Genomic DNA, 27,960 nt, shown 5'->3' with positions numbered 1-27,960 from the left:
TAAAGTACTGTGGAATTGCGCGCTGTCGCTCTGCTCATGGGTTTTCGTGTGTGTGTGCGTGTGTGGGGGGTTAATACCATATACCCCAGTAAAATTTGGGGAGGGTATGACAGGGTTAAAAAGTGGATACTGCCAAGTCTAATCTCTGTCTTATTCACTGGATCAGCATCAGCTACATGAAGGTCAGACTCTTTTGGATCTTGATTACTACTTCTAAACCAGCCTGATCAACTCTGTCAAACACTAAAGCCCGAGCGACTGCAGAGCTCTGCAGCCAACTGTTTAACTTAATGACCTGAATTAGGCAGGTTGATGCAGACCAAGTGTGGACAGGGATTCTCCAAAAAAAGATAACACTACACATGAATTAGCAGAGAGGCAAACTGAGCAAGACTGGGAAAGGGTGGAGAGCCAGAAGGTGAGCCTGAGCGAGCAGCACCATGGTCAGAGAGAGAGAGAGAGAGAGAGAGAGAGAGAGAGAGAGAGAGAGAGAGAGAGAGAGAGAGAGAGAGAGAGAATGTTCAGGCTGAAGTGTCTCCTAAGCAGTGTTGGGACAGTGTACGAGTGTGTGTCGATGTGTGTTTGGGGGAGTTGACAGCTCTGATGAGCTCGGTCTCCATCTGTAGTGTTGTCCTGGAACACTGTGTAGGAACATCCACTTACAGGAGGAGTGCATTTGTTTAAAACAGTCTGGATCTAAACGTGTCACATTATGTTAAAGACCCTGTAAGTGAAAATAAATCTGCATTTAGGTTTGTTGTATGATACGTCACTGTGTTATGAACCCCCAGGTCAAATTTTAGTCCAATAAAACATCTCTAAATTTATTAAATTAATCTTCAAAATCATGAAAAATGAGGCAGTAAAAACTGCTCCAGGATGGCGTGGGCGTGTCTGTTGAACACGCTGAAGCCACGCCCACTCAGGGGAAATACGATCCTCTTAGGTTTAAAAAAATGCTACCATCTGAATTGAGGAAAGCACTCACACCCTCAGCCTGTCTCTGTACCTTCACTTGGCCTTAGAAGAAGAGAAAAGGTCTGTTTTCTCTCTGAAATCTCTGTTCTAATGCTTTACATGATCCATTGACCACTGTGGCTGATAGATATGGTAAATTTACATCACAGTGAACAGAAAAGCAGCATTTAACTGACTGTTAACTAACAAAGCGGCAGTAGCCGCTAGCCTCAACTGCAGGCATTAGGACCAAGCCAAAGGCTAATGCCAGGCAGAATGCTGATTCAGCAGGCGTTGGAAACTGCAGAAAGTTTGCCAGAGCCAAAAGGCAACATTATAATAACAAAATCAGTCTGACAGTCTCCTGATCCACTGCTGCTTTCAGAGACATATACCTGCCTGCTCTAATTGACGTGGTTTCATTCAGTCTGATCGACATTAGGAACAGAAGTTTACCTAAAGACCACGGTGGACTTTAAATTTTTAACCCATTTCTGATATGACGTATGTCAGTGCATATTTTAATCTTTATATAAAACATCAGCTCTTAATTCTGCCTTAAGCAGCAAAAAAGAAACAAAAAAAGAGACCCCCAAGCATTTCTATTTATTAATCATGACAGCCTGTTATCATTTAGTTTTATGTCTGATTTGACATGTCTCAGCTGAATTCTTGTTTAGTTTATTGAAATGTCAGATTTGACCACTTGTCAATTTACTTTAATTCATTTCAAGGGAAAAGGGGAAAACCTATGTCAGTTGTTTGTGTATGTTGTACTTGGTACACAAATGTTAAAAAAATTTAACTATAATAACAGTTATACAGTCAGAATAGTTCTTTGTTTGTTGAAAAAAACACGAGTGATATTAGTAAGAATTACCTATAAGTATCTTTGCACACTACTAGGAATGGGGGATATCCTATCGTTTGCAAAAAAACTTACCATGATGAGGAAATGGCATTCAACGATTAACTATAGTTGATGGCATATATGTCTGCGACTGTCGCACACATGTACATCATCAACTGCGACGCACTCGTAACTCACGTGCAGAAACATAAACAGGGCCGAAGGCAAAGTTGAAACAGAGGATGAGTTTGTTGCTGAATGAGGAGCTATCTGGAAATCAAACGAGGAGCAGACAACGGTAATTTGCACAGTGTTCTTTATTTTAAGATCCCCTATTCCTCCGTTTTACAGCCATGGACATTACGCATGCCCCCACCATTTATAAGAGGAAATAACGGAGTGCTTAGTCTAATATTTAGAAAGATATGAGTAATAAACTCGCATCTCATGTAGATTTTCTATAAGGTTAGCATAATTTAACATTTACAACAGAGAATGTACATAATATTATAGATAACATGAGGCATGTTTATTTTTATCTGCAAAAAAACGTATTGTGCATCACTAGTTTAAACACTGAATGCCTTGCAATTATGATTCTCAGGCGTATAAAAGGACATATTTTCCACTTGTGTATTTTTTCCAAAATTAAAAAAAAAAGAAGTAAAAATCTCATCTAGTCTCGCTGGATAAGAGTCTCATCATATGACTAGTGGTTCTGTGTTATGCTGCTGAGAACAGAGGAGTTAACTTCTGGAAGCCTGAAGTTTGACACTACATTGTGGTATTATTCATCAATATTACATTAAGGTCAGTATCTCCATCTGTTGTCCTTTTTAGGCTCGAGTCTAAAAAGAGTTTACCATGTTATGCTCTAAGCATATTTTTGGAGGTTTTAGTATCTGAGCTTATACTAGAGAACCATTGGTCATCATCAGTCATTGCTTTGGGTTGTTGACATGAACAAACATTTGCATGAAGAGAGCATTGTTGTCCAGGTGTGTTGATAAGGGTGTTTAAATCATGAGAAATATTCCAGTTACAAGCTAAGTATCAAAAATGGCATCAATATCAATAAAATCTTATCAATTTCCAGCCCTACACTTCAGGCACAGTTCAAGGCCTAAACCTTTGCCTTACCATTCTACCCTCTGTCCTTAAGCCACATTGCCGCCTTTTAGCGATACAGGTTTCATCTATGCATCATGACTGCAGAGCTCATAGCGTACAGGGGGCTAAGACAGAAACGTGAGTCCCTCTTATAGGAAGGATTTTTCTATTTCTGGTGTTGGTTGCTCACTGAAATCAGATGAATAGTGACACTTTGATGTGTCCTTCAGTTGAAGCTTTAGGTCTAAATATCAGCAGATATTGTCTGAAAATAGTACCTCCACTGAAAGCAGTATCAGAAGTCAAAGACTACAAAGCAATCTCAAATCTTAAGAGGTGACAGTTTTCACCTGACTTGAGTGGACTGGTATTTTAAGAAAAATACATTTTGAAAAATAATCACAGCAACTTTTGAATACTATCCAAAGAATAGTGATTTAATTTCTTCAGGCTTAAAATCCAACGGCAAGAACTTTTCTGTCAGAAACTCTGGATCCTGATGAAGTCGGAGCTGAAAACGCTGTGGCATTTTGCACATTCATTTTGGCAGAGATGACTGAACACAGATCAGCACAATTTGTAAAAAATTGACAAGTGAAACTGTTGCATGAATCATCATTGTAAGTCATATTCAGAGCTGTCCTGTACAGCCTGACAGTAGGTGGAAAGTTAAACAATGTATAATACAGTAGAAACACCTTATTTGCAATGGAAGCAAAAACTGCCACACTGCAGTGGGTTTAGCAACTTAGAGATTGTTTATATTCTGGGAACTAGCGCAGTGTGTGTTTGTGACTTAAAAAAACAGAGGAAAATATGCAAAACTGGGCTGATACAAATAAGCAAACCTAGATGGGTCCTTGTCCAAGCAGAGATATCAACACTTTGCTAAGGTTGTCATGACAGACAGAGTGGCTGGTGGGTTTTGAGACCTGACATTGTTCTATCATATCCCTGGTGCAAAAACATACATCAGTTCTTGCAAGGGGGGTCAAAGCACATATGCAACATGCATCAAATGAGACTAAAATGAGCCTGGAGAACGAAAGAACACTGGGAGTAAGTCTTGGCCTCTCCAAGACAGTTATCCTCCTAATGAAGCTGCAGCAGCCTCTAGTGGCAGGATGTCCATCACAGTTTAGAAGAGCATTATACAGGTACATCTTTAAAAATTGTAATATTAAGGCTGGGTATTGTTAAGAACCTCACAACTGGATTCGATTCGATTCTTTAGGTTGTGACTCGATTTGATGTGATATTGATTTGAATGCTTCAATGTCAATTCAGTAAGAAGTAGAAATACACAAATAACCTGTTGACAATGTTTTAATAATTATTTTCATGCCAATGTGAACATATTTGGTAATTTTTGAGCAAAAAAAATTCTGAAAATAAAAATTTGCACAATAATAACTTATTTGTGAATAAGGAGTACAAAATTAAAAAACATGCCAGTTCTGTATAAACACTGAAAAGGTAAAGTGCATGTAAACTTAATATTTCTTTCCTCTTGGAAATTGTGATAAACCTCACATAACTTGGTTATGGTTGTTTGTTGTTTGGTCGAGTGCGGCCTCCGTCCATACAACGCAAATCACACGCACAGCGACCCCCACTGGCCAGGAGGTGAATCAATTCAGAGGATTTGCTGAATCGATATTGAATGGGGTGGGTGGGGTGGGGGTGGGGGTGGGTGGGGGTGGGTGGGGGTGGGGGGGGTGGGGGTATTGCAATGCATCGATGAATCCATACTTTTACCCACCCCTATAGAATATCATGAAAAAGTTCAGTATTTTTTGTCACTTGTTTCTGAATATGAAAACCATATATTATATAGATTCATTACACAGAGTGAAATATTTCAAGCCTTTATTTCTTGATATGTTGATGATAATGGCTTACAGATAATGAAAACCCAGAATTCAGTGTCTGTTCCTTCAATCCTTCTGTTCTCTCAAACACAGAGTTTTAGTTAAATGGTTAAACCCAAACCTGTTACCTAAACTTTTCTTTACTCTCAGAATGCACGTTACATTCCATGCAGTGTGACGCTACATTGTTCGAATCCTAACTGTAACTGTCTCCTCCTCATCTCTCTCCGTCCTCGCTGTCTGTCTCATTAACGGACGGTACGTAAAATTCAGACATGCCTTGGCTCGTTTAACCAAAATGAACTACAATATTGATGGGAGGAATTATTCAGCTAATCTCCACCCAGAAAAGAAGACTTACAGTGTTTTTAAACTCGAGCTGCTGTGGATCATCATATAGCAAGCGTCCACGTTAAGGAGTTTGACTTGAGAGTAAACCGTGAGGATATATGTGCCGGTTTACAGTATACTCATGTGTTCTTTGTCCACCAAATTAGTCTGACATCTTTAACAGTTCTGTTATCAATTCTAAAGCATCTTTACACACAGTCAGTGGTGCTGCTGGTGGAAAAAATGCATATTTTTGAAGAATTTATTGCTCATCTCAGCAATGTCTTAACGATGTTAATTAAAGCAATGGCTTTTTTAATACCCCGGTATATGGTAGTATTGTATTACCACCCATTCCTCCTGTCAAATTAATATAATGTTGGCATCGTTCACATCTGATTGCTGGTTAAGAAGAGATTTTTAATGACTGGAGGAAGATGGTTGTTTTCCAGAAGAAAATATCTTGAATATATCCATCTATCTATCATCATGCAGACACCAGGAGCAGCAGCTGTCATGACAGGAAATACAGCTCACGTATGTAGACCTGTTCTTAGTGTTGCTGTTTGTTACTTTGTAACTTTGATTCAAACACTGCTTCATCCTGTCTTGTTCTCATCTTACTGTGTGAGTCAGTCACTCATCCATCAGCTGTCGGCTACTCGTAACATCAGCCAGAAACTTTGGGTGTATAGCGCAATGGAACGCTACATAGCCTAGAGCAGAGGATAAACTTAAAACAAACTAAGCATCATAGAGTTCCACGTTTGCTCCAAAAACCAAAGATACAGTCCCTAATAACTGTCTTTGTAGTGTTTAAATCCATCATGCAGTCTGATATTCTTTTAAAGTTTGGAGGTTCCTTCAGATGAGCAGAGCAGCCAGGCTCCACCATGTTTGTTTTAACAGAGATAAGTCAGTCTGTTAAACTTTAACAGAGATACCTTTTGCCTTCGAACCGGTACAGTACCGATTCCCGGTACCTGTGAACCAATACCGGTACACAATGGTACCCATTTTCGGTTAATAATATGCAATAATAAATGTTAAATAACCTCAAAACTTCTGAATTTTCAATATCAAAACACCATCAAATATCAGTGTTTAAAAAAAGTGTTTTTAAAAAATTACTCCAACATGGAAAACCTAAACTACTATAACTACCCAGTGTTTTTTCTTTATATTGCACAAATGAAAACCCAACCCACTACCTCCTATTCCTCTGATTTCTCCTCTTGGAAAAATGTACGTTGGGGTCCATGGAGGGAGAATAAGTTTAAAACAAATGAACAATAGAGTAAGGAGTCAAAATAACTAAAGAAATAAATAAGAGGTATAGTTCGTACAGTGTGGTGCTCTAATGTTGATCTGTCCCTCCATCATAGACTCCTGTCTGCTGTCTGTGAGGTGTGTTCTATAGATAACTATGCTCTTTCATTAAAAGACAGAAACCATAGCACTGATAAAAAGAAATATTATGGTTTCTGCTACATGTGATTGATTGTGGCACACCACCATGCCAAAATAAAAGCCACCATGCCTTCAGAATTATCAGTGTTTCCCCTACCATTATATAAGGGGGGTACCCCACCACCCTTGAAGGTCAAGTTAATTTTCATTTAACTGTATTTTCTAGCGCCAGATCACAACGGAAGTCATTTAAGGATACCTGTCCTATAGAGCAGGGTTATACCTAGTCCCTTTATTAAACAAACCAAATAGCCCTTTGTTATTCATCTAGAATTAGGGGTGGGCAAAAATATCATTTAATCAATGCATCGCAATATTTCCTCCCCCAATTCAATATCAATTCAGCAAATCCTCTGAATCGATTCACGTCCTGGCCAGTGGGGGTCGCTGTGCATTGTATGGATGGAGGCCTCACTCAACCAAACAACAACCAACCATAACCATGTTATGTGAGGTTTATCACAATTTCCAAGAGGACAGAAACATTATTTAAGTTTACATGCACTGTACTTTTTCAGTGTTTATACAGAACTGTCATGTTTTTTACTTTTGTACTCCATATACACAAATAAGTTATTATTGTGCAAATTTTTATTTTCAGATGTTTTATTGCTCAAAAATGTGAGGTGACTTACCAAATATGTTCACATGGGCATGAAAATAATTGTAAAAAAATTGTCAACAGGTTGTGTATTCTACTTCTTACTGAATCGACATTGAAGCATTTAAATCAATATCGAATCGATATCAAATCGAATCGCAACCTAAAGAGTCTAAATCAAATTGAACCATGAGGTTCTTAACAATACCCAGCCCTATCTAGAATGCATGTAATTTCTGAGTCCCGGTTTCCTGCTTGTTCCGTCTAACTTTATAACCAGAGCTGAGCAAGTTCACTGATCAATGAGCCCTGCTTCCTCCTCCCTGTGTCAGTGCTGCGGTCACATGTGTGTTGGGATGCTTTGACTCAATATTGTGAGGGAGAGCTTTCCAATTAAACTGACTTATCCTCTAAAGTTGTGTATGAACCGATGCCCTACTTCTTTTATGTCCGAGATGGTTTAAGGAGCGCTGAATTCGTGAGACTGCCACAATTGTGCTTAATTCATCAAATTCTTGGAACAAGTCTGACACTTGTAATGCAGGAAAATCATGCTGCAAACTGACACACCGGTGGGAACGTGGTTAATATTAGCGACAGTTGAGCTCATGTCCGCATCAGCTCCCTCTTGATCTTCTCACCACAGCAGGCAGAAATATGCATGGCCCCTCAAAGGTGTGTGGGGGCAGGTGTAAGGGGATCAGCTCAGCTCCTATACAGACTGAGCGGCGTATCCACGGGTCACCTGATGATCATGTTATCATTTTCAAACTCATTCATCTGGGATCAATAAATTGGTGGACGACACCTTTTGTCTTTTTATTCCTTATGTGCATGTTTCTCATAGTGCCTGATGATGTTGGCGATATTCATGATATTTATTTATGTGCTTAAATAAACCTCGTTCACATACAGATTACGACAAACTCTTCAACCTTTATAAACTTAGGAGTGTTGACAAAAGATCACACAGGCATAGAGACAACAGGAGGAGACTGAGACATGTAGTGTGTGAGAATAATAATAGTGAAGAGAGAGAAAATAAGTAGACAAAGTCAGTGGAGGACAATCAATCACCATTAAGAACATTTACCAAAATACATAATCTTACCTATTATAAATATGTTATATGTTACAATAAACTGTTTCTGAAATAATTATTTGGGTATTTTTTTGTTAAATCTTTCAGATGTCAGACTCATTCATATGTGGGGAAGCCTTCGAGACAGCAGAGGTAAACTTTACACTTAATGCTGGTATGAAACAGTCCTAACGTTACTCCTGATGTGGCAGGAAGGCAAAAACTCTATTCCAACCCAATCATTATCTCCAGGTTTGTTAGTTAGTTAGTTACATAACTCAAAAAGCTATGAACGGATTTTGATGAAATTTTTAGGAAATGTCACAAATGGTATGAGAAAGAACTGATTAGATTTTGGGAGTGATCCGGATCACCATCTGGATCCAGCATTTTTTTAAAGGATTCTGTACTATTGGGAGATGAGGCTAATGGCGGAGGTCTGCGCTCTCCGAGTGCACAAATGGACATCACTGATTCCTTTAATTGTTTGTGTCTATGTCGGTCTAATTATGATCTTTTTTTCAGATGTTAAACATGTAAACTTTATTGTATGCATGGATCCATACAAACATAATCTGTATTTGTGCACATTTACGTACCATAATAAGAGTTTGAAATTGTAATCATGAAATGTGACACTGCTCTGCAAGTAACTTAATGGTGACACTAGCGTTTCCGCTAGACTTTTTTTGTCCCCGGTCAAAATGACTGGCAGTCTTCAAGAATTCCAGCCATTTAAAACAACTACTGGACATTTGTTTAACATAATGCTGCATTAACAGCAGCAAAACACATAAATCTCTCTCACTTTTTTTTGTTTTTTTTAGTGTGTGTGTGTAAGTGGTTTAAAGTATCAAAGTGAAAGCTGCGCTTTTCCTTACACATGCAGTCAGTTACACAATATACGCCCACGTTAAACTCATCAACAACAACAGTTAGCTTCACATCAGCACCGTTAGCCTGTTAGCTCATTGGCCGCTATCATAACTTAGCAGTTTACAACAGCCAAATACCATCCTCCACCGACAACAACGACGCATCCAAACACATAAAGGTGCTCTCTTAACTGGACACTGTGTTAGAACTCTACATTTCAAATGAAAAATTAATCTTACCGTCAGCTGCTAATGTCAGTCCTCATGATGATATAACTGTAACCTCCCTGAGGAGAGACAGAGCCTTTGTTATCAGCTCCAAGCAGTCCATGCCACTCTGCAGGATACGATTCTGTGTTGACTACAATCCAACTTTATCTGAGGATTGGTCATAGGTAGTTTATCGAAGTCCAACAACTCTATCTGGCGTAGGCCTCTCTCTCTCAGCTGCTGCATCAGTGTTTCAGCCGCTCTGCTAAACAATTCCCTTTGTTTCAGCCTCTCCATTACTCGCAGAGATGACACAAAATCCCTTGATACCGCTGATGATATCAAGCCTTTGACCTCACTTACATTCAGTGTTTCCCCTATATGCATCCAGATGCGGCACACCGCCGCTGCTGGAATCTGACCACCACTGCTGCATTTAAATGCAGCGTCCTGTACTGATTCAATACGGGACGCCACTTGCTCCGTATTTCATCCCTTACGTCCTTATCAGCCACTGATTGACTAATACGTGTTGCATTTGTCAGTTGGATTGGTCAGCTAAAACATAGAGCCAATCAGAATTCGAGTAAGGCGAGTCTTCTCTTTGCAAAAGAAAGCGAGAGGGAGAGGTGACAGCTTCAGACACTCACGGCGCAAAAGCGTTTACCCGGGAGTAAGCGGGAGAACGCGCCCTCGGCACACGCACACATGGAGCTCAGCAAGATGTTAAAAAAAGTTGTCATTTTCCTTGTTCACACAGCGCTGAACTGAACCGACAGGACGTAGCGATAGAGTCCTGCGTCAAACAGCTACCATCCTACCTGACCATTCCTGCTGATTTCCTGGCCATTAACACCTGCCTGTGCAGTGTGTGTCATCTCTCCCTCCCACCTGTACGTGCAACATGCGCGTCCAATTCCTCCTACAGTCTGACCTGACACGTAATGCACGGAATGACAGAAGCTGCGTTCATTTCAAGAAATTATAATATTGTAGTCACTTAAGCACTGTCCTTTACAAATACGTTTTTTTTTTTTTACTGTTCTAATCAAAGTTTTCTGACTGAGTGAAGTATGAAACAAAACACTCACATCCTTGTCAGGCATCACCTCCAAAAACATCAGCTACAGCTGACAGTCTGGACTAATTAAACCCTGGTTATATTAATAAGAGTAATGTCAGGATCAGATTTACAGACTTCATGTACACATTCTTTGTTATTCAAGCTGTAGGTGGAATTATTTTCTTGATCATTGTTCGCGAGTGCCAAAAAGCGTAGCGTACTTCAGTCAGCTCCTACAGAGAGTTCGTTTTCAGTCTGTTTGCCCCTTTCTGTCCCTGTCCTTGTCTGTAAATAAAACACTTTATGAAAAGAGGCCAATTTCTATGGATAAACAGGATTTCCCTTCAAATAACAGAATGTTGGTTCAGTATCTCTGTGCCAGTCTCTTCCTGTGCGTCATGAGGTGCATCAGAGCAGTAGAAACCCTCTGCTGTATGTCTGCAGCGCTATGAAGAGTGTGAAAGCTTCTGTACACATTTATGAAATTATACTGTGCCTTGTTTACGAACTTAAACAGTTTTAGTACAAACAAAAATTAAATTCAGACCTGATCACAACTCAGCCCTCTAACTAGGTTCATTTAGTGGATCTAACAGAATAATACTCCTTAAAAACTGCTGCAGCTGCTCTTGAAATATGTCTGTAATTAATTATTTCCTAATGTGTTTATAACCCTATGTTTCTGACACTGTGCTGATATGATCTGTAAATCCTGTGTGGTGGCTAAGTTTATCAGTTAGAGGTGGAGCCATGGGGGGGCTTGTGTGGTCCCTTATATTTTCTCAAAAGCCCTGGATCTTTAACTTTGGTAAAAGTACATTATCTCTGATTATTGATTTTTTAAGAAAAAAATTACACATCTTCAACGACACATTTGGCGGTGGGGCACACGCGCTTAACCTCCGCTGCTACAACTCCATCCTAGGGGAAACACTGACATTAAAATTCTGCTTTACGAGAAAGCTCTGGTCAAACCTTCCCACTTTCCCTGCATGGTCCCCAGCAATACTGAGCCTGCGCAGAGCTTTGACGTCATCGTGCATACATCTAAGCCATGTGCTTGCCGTCTGAGGAGATAAACAACCCCAGCATCGCAGGACAGTAGATTACTAAGATTAGGCAACTTTTAGTTTATATTAACGCAATCTCACAACATATCTTGTAGGTTACACAAAATATAATATGAAAATATTCAGTATTTACTTATCTGGTCGTTTGCATGTTTTCTGCTGGACATTTTGACCGGTTATATTTTTATCTGCCGGACTTCCGCCCTTTTTACCGGCCAATGACTGGCAAATGCCGGCTAACGGAAACTCAGGTTGAAACACAAACACCAGAGTCTCAGCTTCCTGTCTGTCATCACACACAGATGGCTGATAAACTTTACTTTCACTTAGTTTAGTGCTTCCCTGATTATAATCCTATGATTAGCAGTACACTCGAGTGGATATATTCATCATCAACAGTATCTCACAATGGAGATGAGATGCTAGCGATCTAAAAATAGCTCATTGTTGTAAAAACTCTGGCAGAACTTTAGTTCTGTTTCTGTTATGATACGAGACTGGATAAAAACAAATAGCAATGACAAGGCATTCATCTAATCGATGGTATTTGCCTCACTTTGTGTTCTAAATGCCCACTAAAACAGGAGAGAGGAAGGAAAAGCGTGAGCTGTTGTCACAGGGCAAGAGGAGCAGTTGAGTGTGTGTGTTTGTGACAGAGAGGAGAGAGTGTGTGTCTGTCAATGAGTGCGGGTCAGTCTGACAACAAGCATTAACAAACCAATGTTAGCTTGTTGAATAAGTGAGCGACAAATAAGTTATCATTCAACTATTGACTTTTATAGGCTGAGGCTTACCCGTGGCTCCTCTGGGATAAAATAATTGCAAGAAGACGTAATAAAAGCAGAATCCCACTACAAGAGTCTTTTATTCAAATCATATCTCCAGGCTGTTGTCATTTAACCTTGCAAAGCAGATGGATACCCCCGTTTCCTTGTTTTTCACTGGTGAATCCATCTTGCAAAGGTCCCATCTGAACCGTTTAGGCCTGGTTAAAAAGTGACAGGACCAATCAGCAACGAGGGGCAGTACTTTCAGGCGCAGCAGAGTTGTGATGTAAACAAGCAGCAGCAAGAGTTGGTGCAGTTATGGAGGAAGAGATTAGCATGGATGCTGCTAAAGCGCCAGTTTTATCAGAACTTAACAAGAACTTAACATTTCTTTGTTAAAAAAAGAACAAAGACCAGCAGCAAGTTGTTTTCTTTTCAAAAACGACAAAAGTTGAGTACTGACATGTCTATAGTCCCTATGTTTCGCGTTATTCCTCAGTAGCTGCACACACGCAGCTACTGAGGAAGCGGTAGCGGCTACGTCATGTGTTTTGTTGCGCTGATTGGCCCGTAGAGATGTGACAGACAGGACATTCATCCAACCACACTCCAAGTTTTTTAAAGCCTCTGCCTTTTATCAAACATTTCCTATTGAAGCTTTACCAGATGGATGTGTGAAACACATCCATCTGGCGTGTCAGGTTAGTTGTCATTAGTATGATCCTAAAGTGTTTATGTATGTTTGTAAGGAGGCAGGCATGGTAAAAGCACAATAAATATCATTTTCAAAATCCTGGAGGAAACCCTGAATATGCATCATGTTATCCATTACATTGCGTACACTGTATGTTGGTAATGTCATATTATTCTAACTTAATAGAAAATCTACACGAGATGCAACTTTATTAATGATATCTTTCTAAATAATTAGAGTTCCTCTTTTTCTGAACACCCCATCATTTCACTGTTTTACACAGCGGGGCCATGCATAATCTGTGCAGTAGTGAAACAGAGAAGTAGTAAAATACAGCACACTGTACGGAGGGATGTATACAGGGGTTTCACAAAACAGTTGGGGTTCGCTGCTCTTGAACATAGCGCCCCAGACAATAACTATGTCTGTGCGAGTCTGCATGGTCGGAAGCAGCAGCTTAAGCGCTCTCCACCGAGTTGCCTGTAGAGCTCGAGCGCTTGGACTGCACCAGCGGAGGTTTACATTCGAGGAAGACATACTGTATCCAGCTCGTATTGATAACACACCTATGTAACCAAAATGAGATGACTGTGCGTAAGATTTAAACCTTGAATCAGAGTCTAAATGCTTTTAGAGGTGAGTGCAGGTCAGGTTTCAGGCTTCATGAGCGACGTCAGTCTGAGACCGGTAGAGCGAGGAGCCAAAAGGAAAAGGAAAAGGCATAAATTAGAAGTTTGATCTTTGGATTACATGAATCAATTTTGTAAATTTTCAAAAAGAATCTATCTTAATTGGAGGATCAATTTTTTAACCCTGTCCTATTAATTATCAAAATAAGTCTTCTTAAATGATTTAGGATGCTGAAACCTTTTGAAAAATACGCTATGAGACATCAGTGCACTGAATTTTAAATAATTTATCATTTAATCCACACATGGAAGAGAGAGAGAGAGAACCCAAGTGGTGCAGGCTGCACTAAACACTGAGATCAGTGCACTTTCACCTATTCAAGTCCAAAGCTTCATGATTTGTCTCACTTTGATTGGAGCAGAGTTTCGCTCTTTGACGATGTAGAGCTTGCCTAGAAATATTTTTATGATGAATTCCTAAGATTAATAGATAAACATGCTTCGTTATGTACATTTCGGGTTAAAGGGTGTAATAATCTCTGGTTCTTTCCAGAGATTGGAAATCTCCTTAAGGCAAGAGATGCTGCCTGGACCAAGGCATCGATTGGCTCTCCTTCAGACAACTTCATAACAAGAGCACTTCTTTAATTAAGAGGGCCAAGTCAGAGTTTTAGCTCCCTGAAACGACAAAAAAACATGAAACGAGCTCAAAAAATGTTGGAAGCAGAAAAAACACACTTCTGTCCTTGGGTTGGTGAATGATCTTCCTAACTTTCTGTGAAGGTTTCTTGTACCCTGACTGAAAACTCTGCAATGTTGAACTGGTTTAATGAACATTTTATTTACATCTACAGCAGGATTCTTATTTGATTCTTGGTGAAGTCTGTTTCAATTATGAATACTTGATAACAGAAACACAAATTGCTCTTCTTTGTCCCTGGAGCAAAACTCTGGAATAATCTACCCACTGAGCTGAAAATGCAACTTAACTTTAAAGACTTTAATAAAAGGTATTAAATCATGGCTGAAGGAGCAACAATACTGTTCCCACACATGAAACATGTGCTTGTATACCTGTTTATCTGAAGGAACTGTCTCCTATACAGCTTTTATTTATTGGATTTGTATTTTATCCGTTTAACTCTATTTGCTAATGTACTGTGTTGTAGGTATCTTATTTCCTAATTTTCCCTTATTTACAACCTTAATCTCTAAAAGCCTCCCATGGACAGGTGTTGAAAATTAGCACTTTGCCAGAAACACAGCTGTGCATCTGGGACCAGGGCATGATAAAAGGTCATGGCATCAATGTAACTATGTGTCCATGTCAAATAAATGCTAAATGAATTAATAAATAATAGGGCTGAAACGATTCCTCGAATTATTCGGGTGATTCGAATCAAAAAATTCCTCGAGGCAAATTATCTGCTGCGAGACTTCCATTTACGCCCATACTGTAGCCCGGACACCGCGCCGTTTGTTGCACAGCGAGCTGCGTTTCACACGGACGGCTATTTGTGAGGCACAATGTACTTGTTTTCGCTGTTACTATAACGCAACATGCATGATACGAGCCGTGAAAATCACGAAGGAAGAGAAGTTGATGCAGTGATGCTTACAGGTATGCGCCCTGCGTTTTGATGCAGCCACTGCCTGCGGCTGGCAGATGTGGCACTATGTCGGTACAAATCTCCCAGTTGATCTTGCCTGCATGACTCGCTGGAGTGAGACAGCGCTTAGTTTGTGTCTGCAGACTTAAGGGAATTTCATAAACTTCTGGTTTATTGGCCCGACGGTTTCACGGAACACCGTCAGGCGTCACGATTCAAGTCCTGTCTTGGGGCTTTCCCTCTCTCTCTCTCTTTCTTCCGCGAGCACACGTCATACATTTAATAATAAATTATCTAAAACTCAGCGCACTGACGTCTTGATTGCAGCGTATTTTTCAAAAAGTGTCAGCATCCCAAATAATTCTGTAAGACTTATACTGATAATAAATTGACACCAATTAAATAGAAACACGTTATTGCCACAGACATTGACTGAGACTAAATAGGTCAAAGTTCATCATCATATAGTCAGAATTCAACAGGTCACAGAAGCAGCTTTATCCCTTAAAATGTGTTCTCCATGTCAGTGCATGGTATTGAAAGGTCATATTTTTATGGTGGATGAACTCAGAAACAAAAATGTGCTAAAATTAAAAGTGAACACACTTTGAAAAATAGACCATATTCCTGTAATCTAAAGGTTCACCGCTCAGACATCATCAGACCACTGGGTGAATGATGGCGCTTTATTGTTGCTATAATGTGAAATATTACATTCATGTATAAAGTAGAGGATGTTAAAATGATTGTGTCCCTTTACTATAATGACAAATTGGAAAATAAAAATAAACTACAATAGAAGAAATAAAGTGTTGGCACCCAAAATTTCCTGGGAGAGGATCCCTAAAACCCCAAATATGGCATAATCTAATGTCATTGTTTAACTTCCTTTTCTTGTAATGTTAAGAAATTTAAACTGTCATAAGAACTTCATTGCACTTTGTAAAATATATTTTCTTTAAAGCATAATACCAATTTTTAATATAGAAGTAGTTCATTTAGGGGACCAAGCTTCTTTTCTCATTTGTCTAGTACTACTTCTCTTGAAAAAGCCAGAGTGACTGATTAAAAAATTCAATACTTCTTATTAGAGTACTCAATTACTCGTCAGAAGAATCAATAGAATACTCGACTACAAAAAGAATCTATTACTGCAGCCCTAATAAATAATATTTTCAACCCCCCTTTCTTTCACATCCAGAGGCTTTTTAAAAACAGCGTGGCGATGAGGAGAGGGAGAAAAGGCAGGCAGGTTTTGCTGCTCTGCCTCTATTGCGGCAGGACCTGGGAGCTAACTTCTATTTTTTCTATGTATTTTGATATGCCAGCTACTTTCTGTTCTTTGCTGGAGCTTAAATACCTATTAGCAAACATCAGCATTACTGCCACCAAGACTGTCAGGTAAATACTGTCACATTTGTTTCATTTTTTAATAATTCAGACGTATTCTTTGTGTGACTACGTGAATCAAAATGTGACCCATGAACCTTGATGGTTTGGGACGAAACTCAGATACCGTTATCATACAGATAATCATACCGATTTATTTAAAAATTAAAGGTTAAATAAATAAATCATATCAGGAATCCCAACACCAAACAATAGAAATGTACAGTTAGTGGTATTGATCCGGGTATCAATATCAATAAAATTAATCTCCGTCACTAGGTGGTCTGAAGGTCTGGCCGAGTCGTCTCTAGCGTGTGCACTCAGAGGATTATAAGATGAAAAGACATTTGAAGCTGTCCTCATGGCTTATCCACCTTTTCAAAATTGTGTATGAGTTAAGAATCATCTTTAGTGTGGCCAGCTTTAAGAGGAAAGTTGACCCAGACAACTGCAGATTAACTAGGAGTAGACTGATAAAAAATTTGCTATACTGGCTGACAGGTGGATTTCTGTGAAATTAACAGATAAAACATGAAATCATTCCTGATAAATCTGTTACAATGTTGATCAATCAGAGTTGATTATTGAAAAAACCCTAAAAACAAACATCTTTTTTCCTCTTTGGATTTTCTGGATTTCAGCATCTTTTGAGAGCCAGATGGAGAGATTCAAGGGATGGAGAGATATGGTCCCCGGGCCACCAGATGATCACTGCTCTAGATGGATGTTTGAGCCCTCCAAGAACCACTTCCATATCCGGCAGTAAATTAGGGGAGGCTTCTTGCTGGTTAATCAATACCTGACATCCAAAATCAATACATCTCTGAAAGGCCACCTTAAATCTATCCAAATACCCGTACCTAACCATCGATGCTATAGAACTGATCAGAAATCCCCAGATCCCTATCTACAAGCTCAGTGTATGAATCATTTGGAGTGTTTCACATCCTAAAATGTGCACACTCATGAGGTAAAAATGCGCCGTTTAATGACCAGATCCACCAAACTGCAGAAAATATCTTCCCATCTATGTTAATGCTAACACATGAGTTACAATGATATGTTAAACCACCTACACTTAATGTCGGATTTAGCTGAGGTGAGGGTGATGTATTTGAGTGGTACTGATTCTGAGAGCAGGCCACCCTCCGTGGCTCTGACTGCCGGTGGGCTGGGTGGCTCATACCGGCAGAGAGCAGAGGCCCCGTCCGCCTGGGGCTCATCCACAGGGGGCGTTAAGGTTTCCATACCAGCGCGTAAGTTACACATACCATTGCAATGTGTTCTAATGCACATATTTGACTGTTTAATGAGAAACGTGGTGCTGCTGGTACGCTAGCTTGCATCCTTTAGCCTTTAGCATGGTTTCGTTTCTCAGTGGTCGCCATCACATCAGCATGCTAACAGCTAACTTTATTGGTCACTAACACACCTGCATAGGCGTCATATTTTCACCTAGTGTGACGTTCACACTCACCTGCCGCTGCCTCCTCGGTGCCTTCTTCTGCTATGTGGCCTGGTTTGAAATCCGGTTGTATCCCGGTTCGGTGCGAACGGCGGAGTGTCTGGCCGGCGGATTACAAAAGCTAGCCTGTTAGCCTTTTAGCTGCTCGGCTAACGGTGGTTAGCCGCTCCGCTCTCCACATGCACGCGGCGCTCTAACCTCTCCTTCGCGGGTTTCTTCTCCGCCGGTCGCGCTCTGTCTGTTCGGCCGTTAATGCGGGGAGGAAGCCTGTGTTCGGTCGTTCCGTGGTTCCGCGTCTCTCCTCTCCCGTTATCTCGAGTCAGACCGTTTTTCTGGTTCTCTGAGGCCCCGCTCGCTCGCGCCGCGGCCTGTCGCACAATCAAAGATGGCTGTCGGTGGTTGCCAGATTTATCATCTGATATCCCCCTCTGACGTTGTGCAGGTGGTGTCATGCAGCGCTTTGAAAAAAGTATTTCCCCTCTTCCTGGTATTTTATTTTTCATTGTTGTCACACTTAGATTTTTCAGATCATGAAACTATTTCAATAGTAAGTGAGACAAAGATAACCTGAGTAAATACAAAAGTAAGTTTATAGTGATTTTATTTATTAAGGGAAAAAGGCATCCAAATCTGCCTAGCCCTGTGTGAAAAAGTCAACGCCCCCTAAACCTAATAACTGGTTGTTCCATCCTTGCAAGCAACAGCTGAAAGCAAGCATATGTGATAATCATCACTTAGTCTTTCACATCACCGCGGAGGAATTTTGTCCCACTCTTCTTTGCAGAATTGTTTTCGTTCAGACACATTGGAGGGGTTTCCAGCATGAACAGCCTGTTTAGGGTCATGCCACAGCATTCCAATCAGATTTTAGTCCAGACTTTGGCTAGACCACTCCAAAACCTTAATTTGTTTTTGTTTTTTTTTTTGGTCCATTCAGAGGTGGACTTACTGGTGTGTTTGGGGTCATCTGCTGCATAACCGAAGTGTGCTTGATCTTGGGTCATGAATTAATGGTTCTATAAATTATAGCAAATAAGTTCAGGTCCTGGTCCAGACTATCACACTACCACCACCACCATGTTTGACTGCAGTGTTAATTTTGACAGGCATTTCTAATTTTAGTCTCATTTTAGTCCATAAAAATTGTTCACATTTTAGTCTTTACTTAGTCAAAGCATTTATTCTCTTGCTTAAATATTTCACCAAACCTTGCAGTGTGTTCTTTGCACCTTGCCAAAGCTGGGGTCTCTGCTTTCTACAGCCGAGAGGCAGAAGAGCTACAGATGCAAAGTATTCTGATAGATTTGATAGACTTAAAATGTCCAACGAAAAATAAAGTACATTTTAGTTCAGTTTTCATCATCTTGACGAAAACTAAACTTACTTTTTTCAGTTTTAGTCATCAAAGATCCATTTTTGGCCAGTCTTAGTCGAGTCTTTCTCATGGAAAAAAGACTGACGAACCATTTTAGTCATAGTTTTAGTTGACGAAATTAACACTGTCTGACTGTTGGTCTGATGTTGTTTTGATGAAATGCTGTGATAGTTTGACTCCAGATGGAACAGGACACACACCTTCCAGAAAGTTCCTCTTCTGTCTGGTCAGTCCACCGTAGTGGTGGACAAAGTATTCAACTCCAGTACCTGACTCAAAGTATTGATACTCGTGGTCAAATCTTACTCAAGTACAAGTAAAAGTTGCTTGGTGAAATTTTACCCAAGTTCAAGTACCAAAGTACTTACTTTTAGAAAAATACTTAAGTATTCTAAAGTACAGGCATTTAAAAATACTGAAGTATTCAAAAGTACAAATGACATTTTCTAATATCAGTACATTGCTGTATTGTTTTCTCAGTGCTTTTACAGAACCTTGTAACTCTCTGAAACCACCTAATGGCACACTGACTTACATGTAGAACCCCTCTGCTACAAAAAGTCTATAAAGCACCTGTAAAAACTTCACCATCGAAATGCAGTCAAAAACAATAAGGACAACTATTGTCATTTAATTTTTGATAACATGAATCATTCCTCATTTCTAAAATCTCAAACATAGAGCTGAGATATGGCCATGGGTGTGCTGGTTTTTCAGCTTGAGTTTCTCCTGCCATCTCCATTGCTGAGTTCTGTTCGAATGAAGGCAGGAGAGCTTGCTACACAGAGCGAGGATGACGTAGCCTATTTCCAAATCCATCCCAGGTGTGAGCGGTGACTGTGATTGGTTCCCTTCTGTGAGGAGCACAGCGTGTGGCCAATTGCATTTTAGAAAAGAAGAACACCAACATCTGTCTACAAAGCTATGCTGAACCTAAAAGGAACGAGTTATGACAAGCTTCCTAGAAATGTAGCGGAGTCCAAAGTAAAATATTTGTCTTTGAAATGTAGTGGAGTGAACGTCATAAGTTTCCCAAAAAACAAATACACAAGTAAAATACAAATACTGAAAAAATGTACTTAAGTACAGTACTCAAGTAAATGTACTCTGTTACTGTCCACCACTGGTCCACAGAATATTTTCCCAGAAGTCTCGGGGATCATCAGGATGTTTGTAGTCAAATGTGAGACGAGCCTTTTTGTCTTCTTTTTTGTCAGCAGTGGTTTTGGCCTTGGTGTCATTGTTGCCCAGTCTCTCTCTGATTGTTGAATCATAAACTCTGATCTTAAATGTTGTTCTGGGTCATTCTGGGGCCTCCTGGATGGGTCGTTCGACACTGAGGATACGATAGTATTTTCTTTTAAAGATGGTTTAAAAGTTTAAAGATTAACCAGTACATTTTAAAACAAGGTATGTTACACTGAATTGAAGTTATCCATTTCTTTCTTCTTTATCTGGCCATTAATGAGTGCAATGCTGAATGAGCGGATTCTAAAATAGTCTATGCCATACTGGGTTATGCTCAGTGGAAAGACTGTTTACAGTAGGAACCACATCAGTGATTTGAAATGTTTAACGGTTACCCTAAAAGGGGAATCATCATTTTAGTTCTTCAATTGTGCTTTAGAAGCTTACTTTTCCACAAAAGACAGTTTATTTCAAGCTCAGTCCCATTTCTACCTTTCAGTGTCAAACCTTCCACCACAGAATGACTCTTTCAGTCCCTGATAGGTAATCAGTAGTCATCCACAGAATTTACATAAAAAGATGCTACAACAATTCCAGACGTTTCTTCTATGAAGGACTAGAATGCTCTGAGATTGTTGTCATTATTTTAAAATCTTGCCGATGATTTTCAGAGCATTCTGGAAGATTTCCCATAACAGTGTGGAGAACAGTGGAAAATCTCCTTTTTAAAGTCCATGTAGCAGCTTCACCCTTCCCCTCCATTCAGAAAGATTCAGGACACCTTGCGAACACACCAATGGCAGGGTGGACGTGGGTTCTGGGTGTGTAGGGATGTAGCCTTGTCATATTTCCTGTCAACATTATGCAGCTGACTGTTCATATAAGGGTTTTTTTGACATTTGACCCATGTGGATTTGGCTTAAAAACTGACTTTGTTTTTGTTATTTATTTACAGAAAAAATGCACACACTGTGTAAAAATAAAAAAAACAAGATATGATTTTGTGATATCGGCCCAGCCCTAGAATGCAGACTTCATTGTTAAGATGAACTTTAATCAGCCAACTTAGAGGAAAGTTTCCTGGGCTCTTCATCCTTGCTGCTGACATAAAAAGACAACATTCAAAATGTAAAATAAGACAGTGAGATACATAATTTCAGAAATTCTTTAAAGATAACAAACATTAGGCTCTCAAAGTATCAGTGCAAATACACAAAGAGAATCATAATCAGTGCTTATCCTGCTTTATTTAGGGCTTTATAAACACAGGAATAAATGTGTTCAAACACAGTGAAGCACAGTATTTATAAATATATGAAAGGAATAGTCACTGGAGTATTGGACGCGAGGTTGCAGGGCTCATTGTGTTTTATTCATATAGAAACATAATCATTAAAACATACAATCTGGAATCATTTAAAAATTGTCTTTACTGGTGACTCTCTCTCAGTGTTTTGTGACCCCCAAGGGGGTCCAGACCCCCTTGTTGAGAACCACTGTACTGCAATGTAATGCTACATACATTTAAAAACAACATGTTTAAATTTTAAACACTATGCACTAAAACAATAAACAAAAATCCTCACTTGAATTGTCTGACATCCAGAAATAACGTTTACATCAGAGGAGTGTCTGGACCTGGCAACCCCAGTGTAAAAGAGTCACTTTTTTCAAATAGCTTTATTTAAAGCATGCAACAAAAACATGGCCATATACATGAGCGGTTTATAGAAACAGATACAGACCATACACAGTAAAAGGAAAAGGTTAACAAATAAATGACATTTACAAAAAGACATTTAAAATGGGCAAGGGTTGGAGGAAATTATAAATGGACTTTAGCTTGTAAAGTGCTTTTCAGTCATGTGAAAAACACTTTTATACAGCAGGTCACACCTACCACATTCACACACTGATGCTGCTGTCAGTATTCTCTATTCCCATTCAAACACATCTACACACCACTGATGCTGCAGTGGGAGAAAACTGAGATTAAGTGGACAAGGACACATCGACATGTGACTGCAGGAGATGGGGATCAAATCCCTGGCCTCTCCTGGTTAGGAGACAGCTACTCTACTGATCCACAGTCCGCCCACTAAAGAAGCACAGGGTGGAGAGTCATAAAAAAGCTTAAGTACAAGGCAGAGGTGCCCATAAAGGGGGTGGGGGGCATCAGAGAAGAAAGGCCCATGGAGGCTAGTGAATCATGGTCAATCATGGGAAACCTAAAAACACTTCCTATCAAACCTACAAAATAAAGTTATTTATTTTTGGCTGTTGTTATTATTGTTATTTTTATCATTATTATTATTATAATTATTATTATTATCATCATTATTAGTAGTAGTAGTAGTGGTAGTAGCATTATTATTAGTTGTATTATCTGTTATTAGGGGTGTGATGAGACTCTCATCTCATGAGATGAGATGAGATTTAACAGTGGGTGTAAATGACGTCCTTTATCCAGCTGAAAGGCCCAAAGCTTCATGTTTAAACTAATCCTAGTATAGAATAGGATACCAGTGCTTACACAGTTTGTCTTGTCTAACTCTGACTCAGACCTTACATTTTAATAGTCTATCACATATTTATTTTACTAAACTATGCAGTCATCGCAACAATAACAATAATAGTAAAACAGATCACTTTAAAAACCGTTAACAACAGACTGAAATACAAAGCATCAGTAAAATTAAACTGTTTCTCATCCTCTTTAAGGTCATCCACATTTAAAACACTCTAAAGAAATCTTCTGTCATAAACACGTTTGCTGTAACTTACAGAAATAGATGATTTTGTCGTTTGTGGTCCTTTTTCCTGATATGAGCTTTGACAGTGTTGGACAGACGCACAGATGAGTGTGTGTCTGCTCTGCTGTCAGATGACCAGCAGGGATCGTTAAACGGGGGAAAGAACTTCGCTTTCCTTCACAGCAGTCTGAACCCAGCTGTTGCAGCTGAAAGAGGAAATATAAATCCTGTTGTGAAAGGTTATAAACGCTAACATCATTAGATAAAGTCATGCTATGAATTTAGACATAATTACATCTTTTTCATCAATTATCATGATACACACACCAGCAATACACAGTTGTTTATTCACTCAAATACACACATACTGTACATACACACCCACACACCCACACCCACACACACACACACACACACACACACACACACGCACACAATATATACAAAGTCTCAAATTTAAACTCAATTATCATTCTCTAAAATGTTATCACTAAAATTCCTGACATGGAAAATCCGGGAAATTGGTTCTCAGGCAGAAAGAATAAAAATAATTAACCACTTGGCCAAATTACAAGCAAACAGTTTATTACAAGAAACTCATTTCACTGACCAAAACAAATCAAATCATCGCAATTCACCCATATTTTCTCTTCAAACTACAATAGCAAACAGAGAGGGGTTTCTATTCTGATCAACAATAAAGTTTCATTTGTCCGTAATTTTACAGTTACAGACCCAGAAGGACGTTTCATAATAATAAATATATCAATCATCAATAACCCCACCACACTAGGTCATGTTTACGGCCATTACTCTGATGAACCATCATTTTTTCATAACTTCTTCTCATCCATCCCCAACAACTCCAACTGTCCAATCATCATAGGAGATTTCTCTTTTTTTTTTTTAAATTGGTGATGAAGTGTACATACATACAGTAACAAGAAGACAGAACAAAAACAGACAACCAAAAATCAATCAAGTCCACAAAACAAATATACAAACCAACAAACAAACAAAGAAAACAAACGGTAAGAAAAACAAAAAACAAACAAACAAACAAAAAAAAAAAAAACAGACAGAATCAAAAAAAAGGGGGGGGGGGGGTAACTAGACAGTTAATTAAATCAGGAGGTGGTGTAAGGCTGTGGTCCCGCTGCCAGCAGGCCAAGAATGGATAAGTAGCCACTGTCAGGTCATCACCCCCCCCCCCCTTGGCCAACACACCCACCACAAAGTCCATTCAAGACTGCCCACCCCTTCGGTGGGTAGAGTTAAAATGAGGAAGAAAAAAAAAATAAAAAGAAGGTTAAAGTGAGACATTGCTAGCAATGGCGTGTGTAGCTGTGTGTTCATATGTTAACTGTTCATTGGCCAAAAAAAAAAAAAAAAAGAGTATTACAAGTGAAGATGTCGGGTGAGAATAATAGCAACGACAACAATAGCAAAAAAACAATAACAATAATAATAACAATAATATTGATTTCAGCTTCATACACCACTGAAAATGAGAGGAAAAAGAAAGAAAAAAAAAGAAAGGGGAGAAAGGAGGGGGGAGAAAATATAATAAAATATTTGTATCAGAAGGGGAGCATCAATTACATGTGTAAAATGATAGTAATAAATAAATACTCTGAGAGAGAAAATAGGAGGAGATTTCAACAGTCATTAACCCATCCAAAGGCCGAAGTAATAACTCACACAAACGAGCCTGACAGTCATCTGAAACAACATGACAGTATTCATTCTTCTCTCCATTTTCACGCATTGATCTATTCCTCACCTCATCCTCATCCAATTATATCTAATATTTCAGATTCAAAAATCCACCTCATCATCATCAGTGATCATGGTCCAGCAACATTCACATGGAAAAATTTACACCATACAAACCCACCACCAGATGGCACTTCAACACATCCCTCCTCAATGACCCAGAGTTAGACAGTCTCATTGGAAAAGAGTGGGCATCCTTCTTAGAAATAAATGACTCCCCAAAGTCATTTATTTTGGGAAGTTATGGGAAACAGGCAGAGCAGTTTTAAGAGGCATAATCACTTCATACTCCATCCACAAAAAAAAAAAAAAAAAAAAAAAGAAAAGAAAAGAAAGAACAGCAACAAGAAACTGAATTGGAACACAACATCAAACATTTAGAGGACATCATCACTAACAATTCAACAGAAGTATCCCACAGTAAACTCAGAAAAAAAACACATTTAAAATGAATGAAATCCTGAATAAAGAAAAATTCAATTCCACATACACAGACTCAGACAGGAACATTTCCACCTCATTAATAAATTTGGTAAGTACTTAGCAAACCAAATAAAGCAAAATAAAGAAAAAAAAAACAACTATTTCAACCATCAAGAACTCAGCAGGGAAGCCAACAAACTAAATAACATTTTCAAGGGATTTTATGGACATTTATATTCACCAGGAAATAACCTAACCCAAGAAGACAACATTTCATTTTTAAACAACATCAATCTACCACAGCTCAATCAAGGCCATATCTCTGCTCTAGAAGCTCCAGTAACATGAAGAACTTCCCTCTGCACTTCGTCTCATGTCAAACCACAAATCACCAGGACCTGATGGCTCCCCTGCTGAGTTCTATTAACATTTCTGTTCAGTTCTACCCCCACTATTCTACAGAGTAATTAGTGAGATAAAACAACAATCAAGACTACCTCAACATATGAAAACAGCCACAATCTCACTACTCAACCTAACAAAGCCCCATCAGTGTCATCCAGCTACCATCCCAACAAAGACCGATCAGTGTCATCCAGCTACAGTCCCAACAAAGACCGATCAGTGTCATCCAGCTACCGTCCCAACAAAGACCCATCAGTGTCATCCAGCTACCATCCCAACAAAGACCGATCAGTGTCATCCAGCTACCGTCCCAACAAAGACCCATCAGTGTCATCCAGCTACCATCACAACAACGACACATCAGTGTAATCTAGCTACCATCACAACAACGACACATCAGTGTAATCTAGCTACCATCCCAACAAAGATCCATCAGTGTCGTCCAGCTACCATCCCAACAAAGACTGATCAGTGTCATCCAGCTACCGTCCCAACAAAAACGGATCAGTGGCATCCAGAGACCGTCCCGACAAAGACCGATCAGTGTCATCCAAAGACTGTCCTGACAAAGACCCATCAGTGTCATCCAGCTACTGTCCCAACAAAGACCCATCAGTGTCATCCAGCTACTGACCCAACAAAGACCGATCAGTGTCATCCAGAGACCGTCCCAACAAAGACCGATCAGTGTCATCCAGAGACGGTCCCAACAAATACTCATCAGTGTCATCCAGCTGCCATCCCAACAAAGCCCCATCAGTGTCATCAAGCTACCGTCCCAAAAAAGCCCCATCAGTGTAATCCAGCTACCGTCCTGACAAAGACCCATCAGTGTCATCCAGAGACTGTCCCAACAAAGATGGATCAGTGTCATCCAGCTACCATCCCAACAACGACACATCAGTGTAATCTAGCTACCATCCCAACAAAGACCTATCAGTGTCATCCAGCTACCGTCCCAACAAAGACCGATGAGTGTCATCCAGAGACCGTCCCGACAAAGACCGATCAGTGTCATCCAGAGACTGTCCCAACAAAGACCCATCAGTGTCATCCAGAGACTGTCCCAACAAAGACCGATCAGTGTTATCTAGCTACCGTCCCAACAAAGACCGATGAGTGTCATCCAGAGACCGTCCCGACAAAGACCGATCAGTGTCATCCAGAGACTGTCCCAACGAAGCCCCATCAGTGTCATCCAGCTACCATCCCAACAAAGACCCATCAGTGTCATCCAGAGACTGTCCCAACAAAGACCGATCAGTGTCATCCAGAGACCGTCCTGACAAAGACCCACCAGTGTCATCCAGCTACTGTCCCAACAAAGACCCATCAGTGTTATCTAGCTGCCATCCCAACGAAGCCCCATCAGTGTCATCCAGCTACCGTCCCAACAAAGACCCATCAGTGTCATCCAGCTACCATCCCAACAAAGACCGATCAGTGTCATCCAGCTACCATCCCAAAAAAGACCGATCAGTGTCATCCAGCTATCATCCCAAAAAAGACCCATCAGTGTCATCCAGCTACAGTCCCAACAAAGACCGATCAGTGTCATCCAGCTACCGTCACAACGACACATCAGTGTAATCTAGCTACCATCACAACAACGACACATCAGTGTAATCTAGCTACCATCCCAACAAAGATCCATCAGTGTCATCCAGCTACCATCCCAACAAAGACCGATCAGTGTCATCCAGCTACCGTCCCAACAAAAACGGATCAGTGTCATCCAGAGACCGTCCCGACAAAGACCGATCATTGTCATCCAGAGACTGTCCCAACAAAGACCCATCAGTGTCATCCAGCTACTGTCCCAACAAAGACCCATCAGTGTCATCCAGCTACTGACCCAACAAAGACCGATCAGTGTCATCCAGAGACCGTCCCAAAAAAGACCGATCAGTGTCATCCAGAGACTGTCCCAACAAATACCCATCAGTGTCATCCAGCTGCCATCCCAACGAAGCCCCATCAGTGTCATCAAGCTACCGT

At 39.9% G+C, this 27,960-nt stretch overlaps 1 protein-coding gene across 4 annotated transcripts in view; it reads right to left on the bottom strand.

The window, feature by feature from the left end:
* prrc2c (proline-rich coiled-coil 2C) overlaps positions 1–18,432 on the bottom strand; it is a 98,555-nt gene extending 80,123 nt beyond the window's left edge. For all 4 annotated transcript variants that reach the window (XM_041791354.1, XM_041791355.1, XM_041791356.1 and 1 more), the window contains exon 1: positions 18,055–18,432. The gene's annotated coding sequence lies outside the window, so the exon portion shown is untranslated. The remainder of the gene's footprint in view (positions 1–18,054) is intronic.
* Between the last annotated feature and the right edge of the window lie 9,528 nt (positions 18,433–27,960).

This window comes from Cheilinus undulatus, linkage group 7, assembly GCF_018320785.1.
Source record: "Cheilinus undulatus linkage group 7, ASM1832078v1, whole genome shotgun sequence".
Taxonomy (NCBI): domain Eukaryota; kingdom Metazoa; phylum Chordata; class Actinopteri; order Labriformes; family Labridae; genus Cheilinus; species Cheilinus undulatus.
The sequence above is the reverse complement of the archived record's forward strand: the minus strand, read 5'-3'. Positions and strand labels throughout refer to the sequence as shown.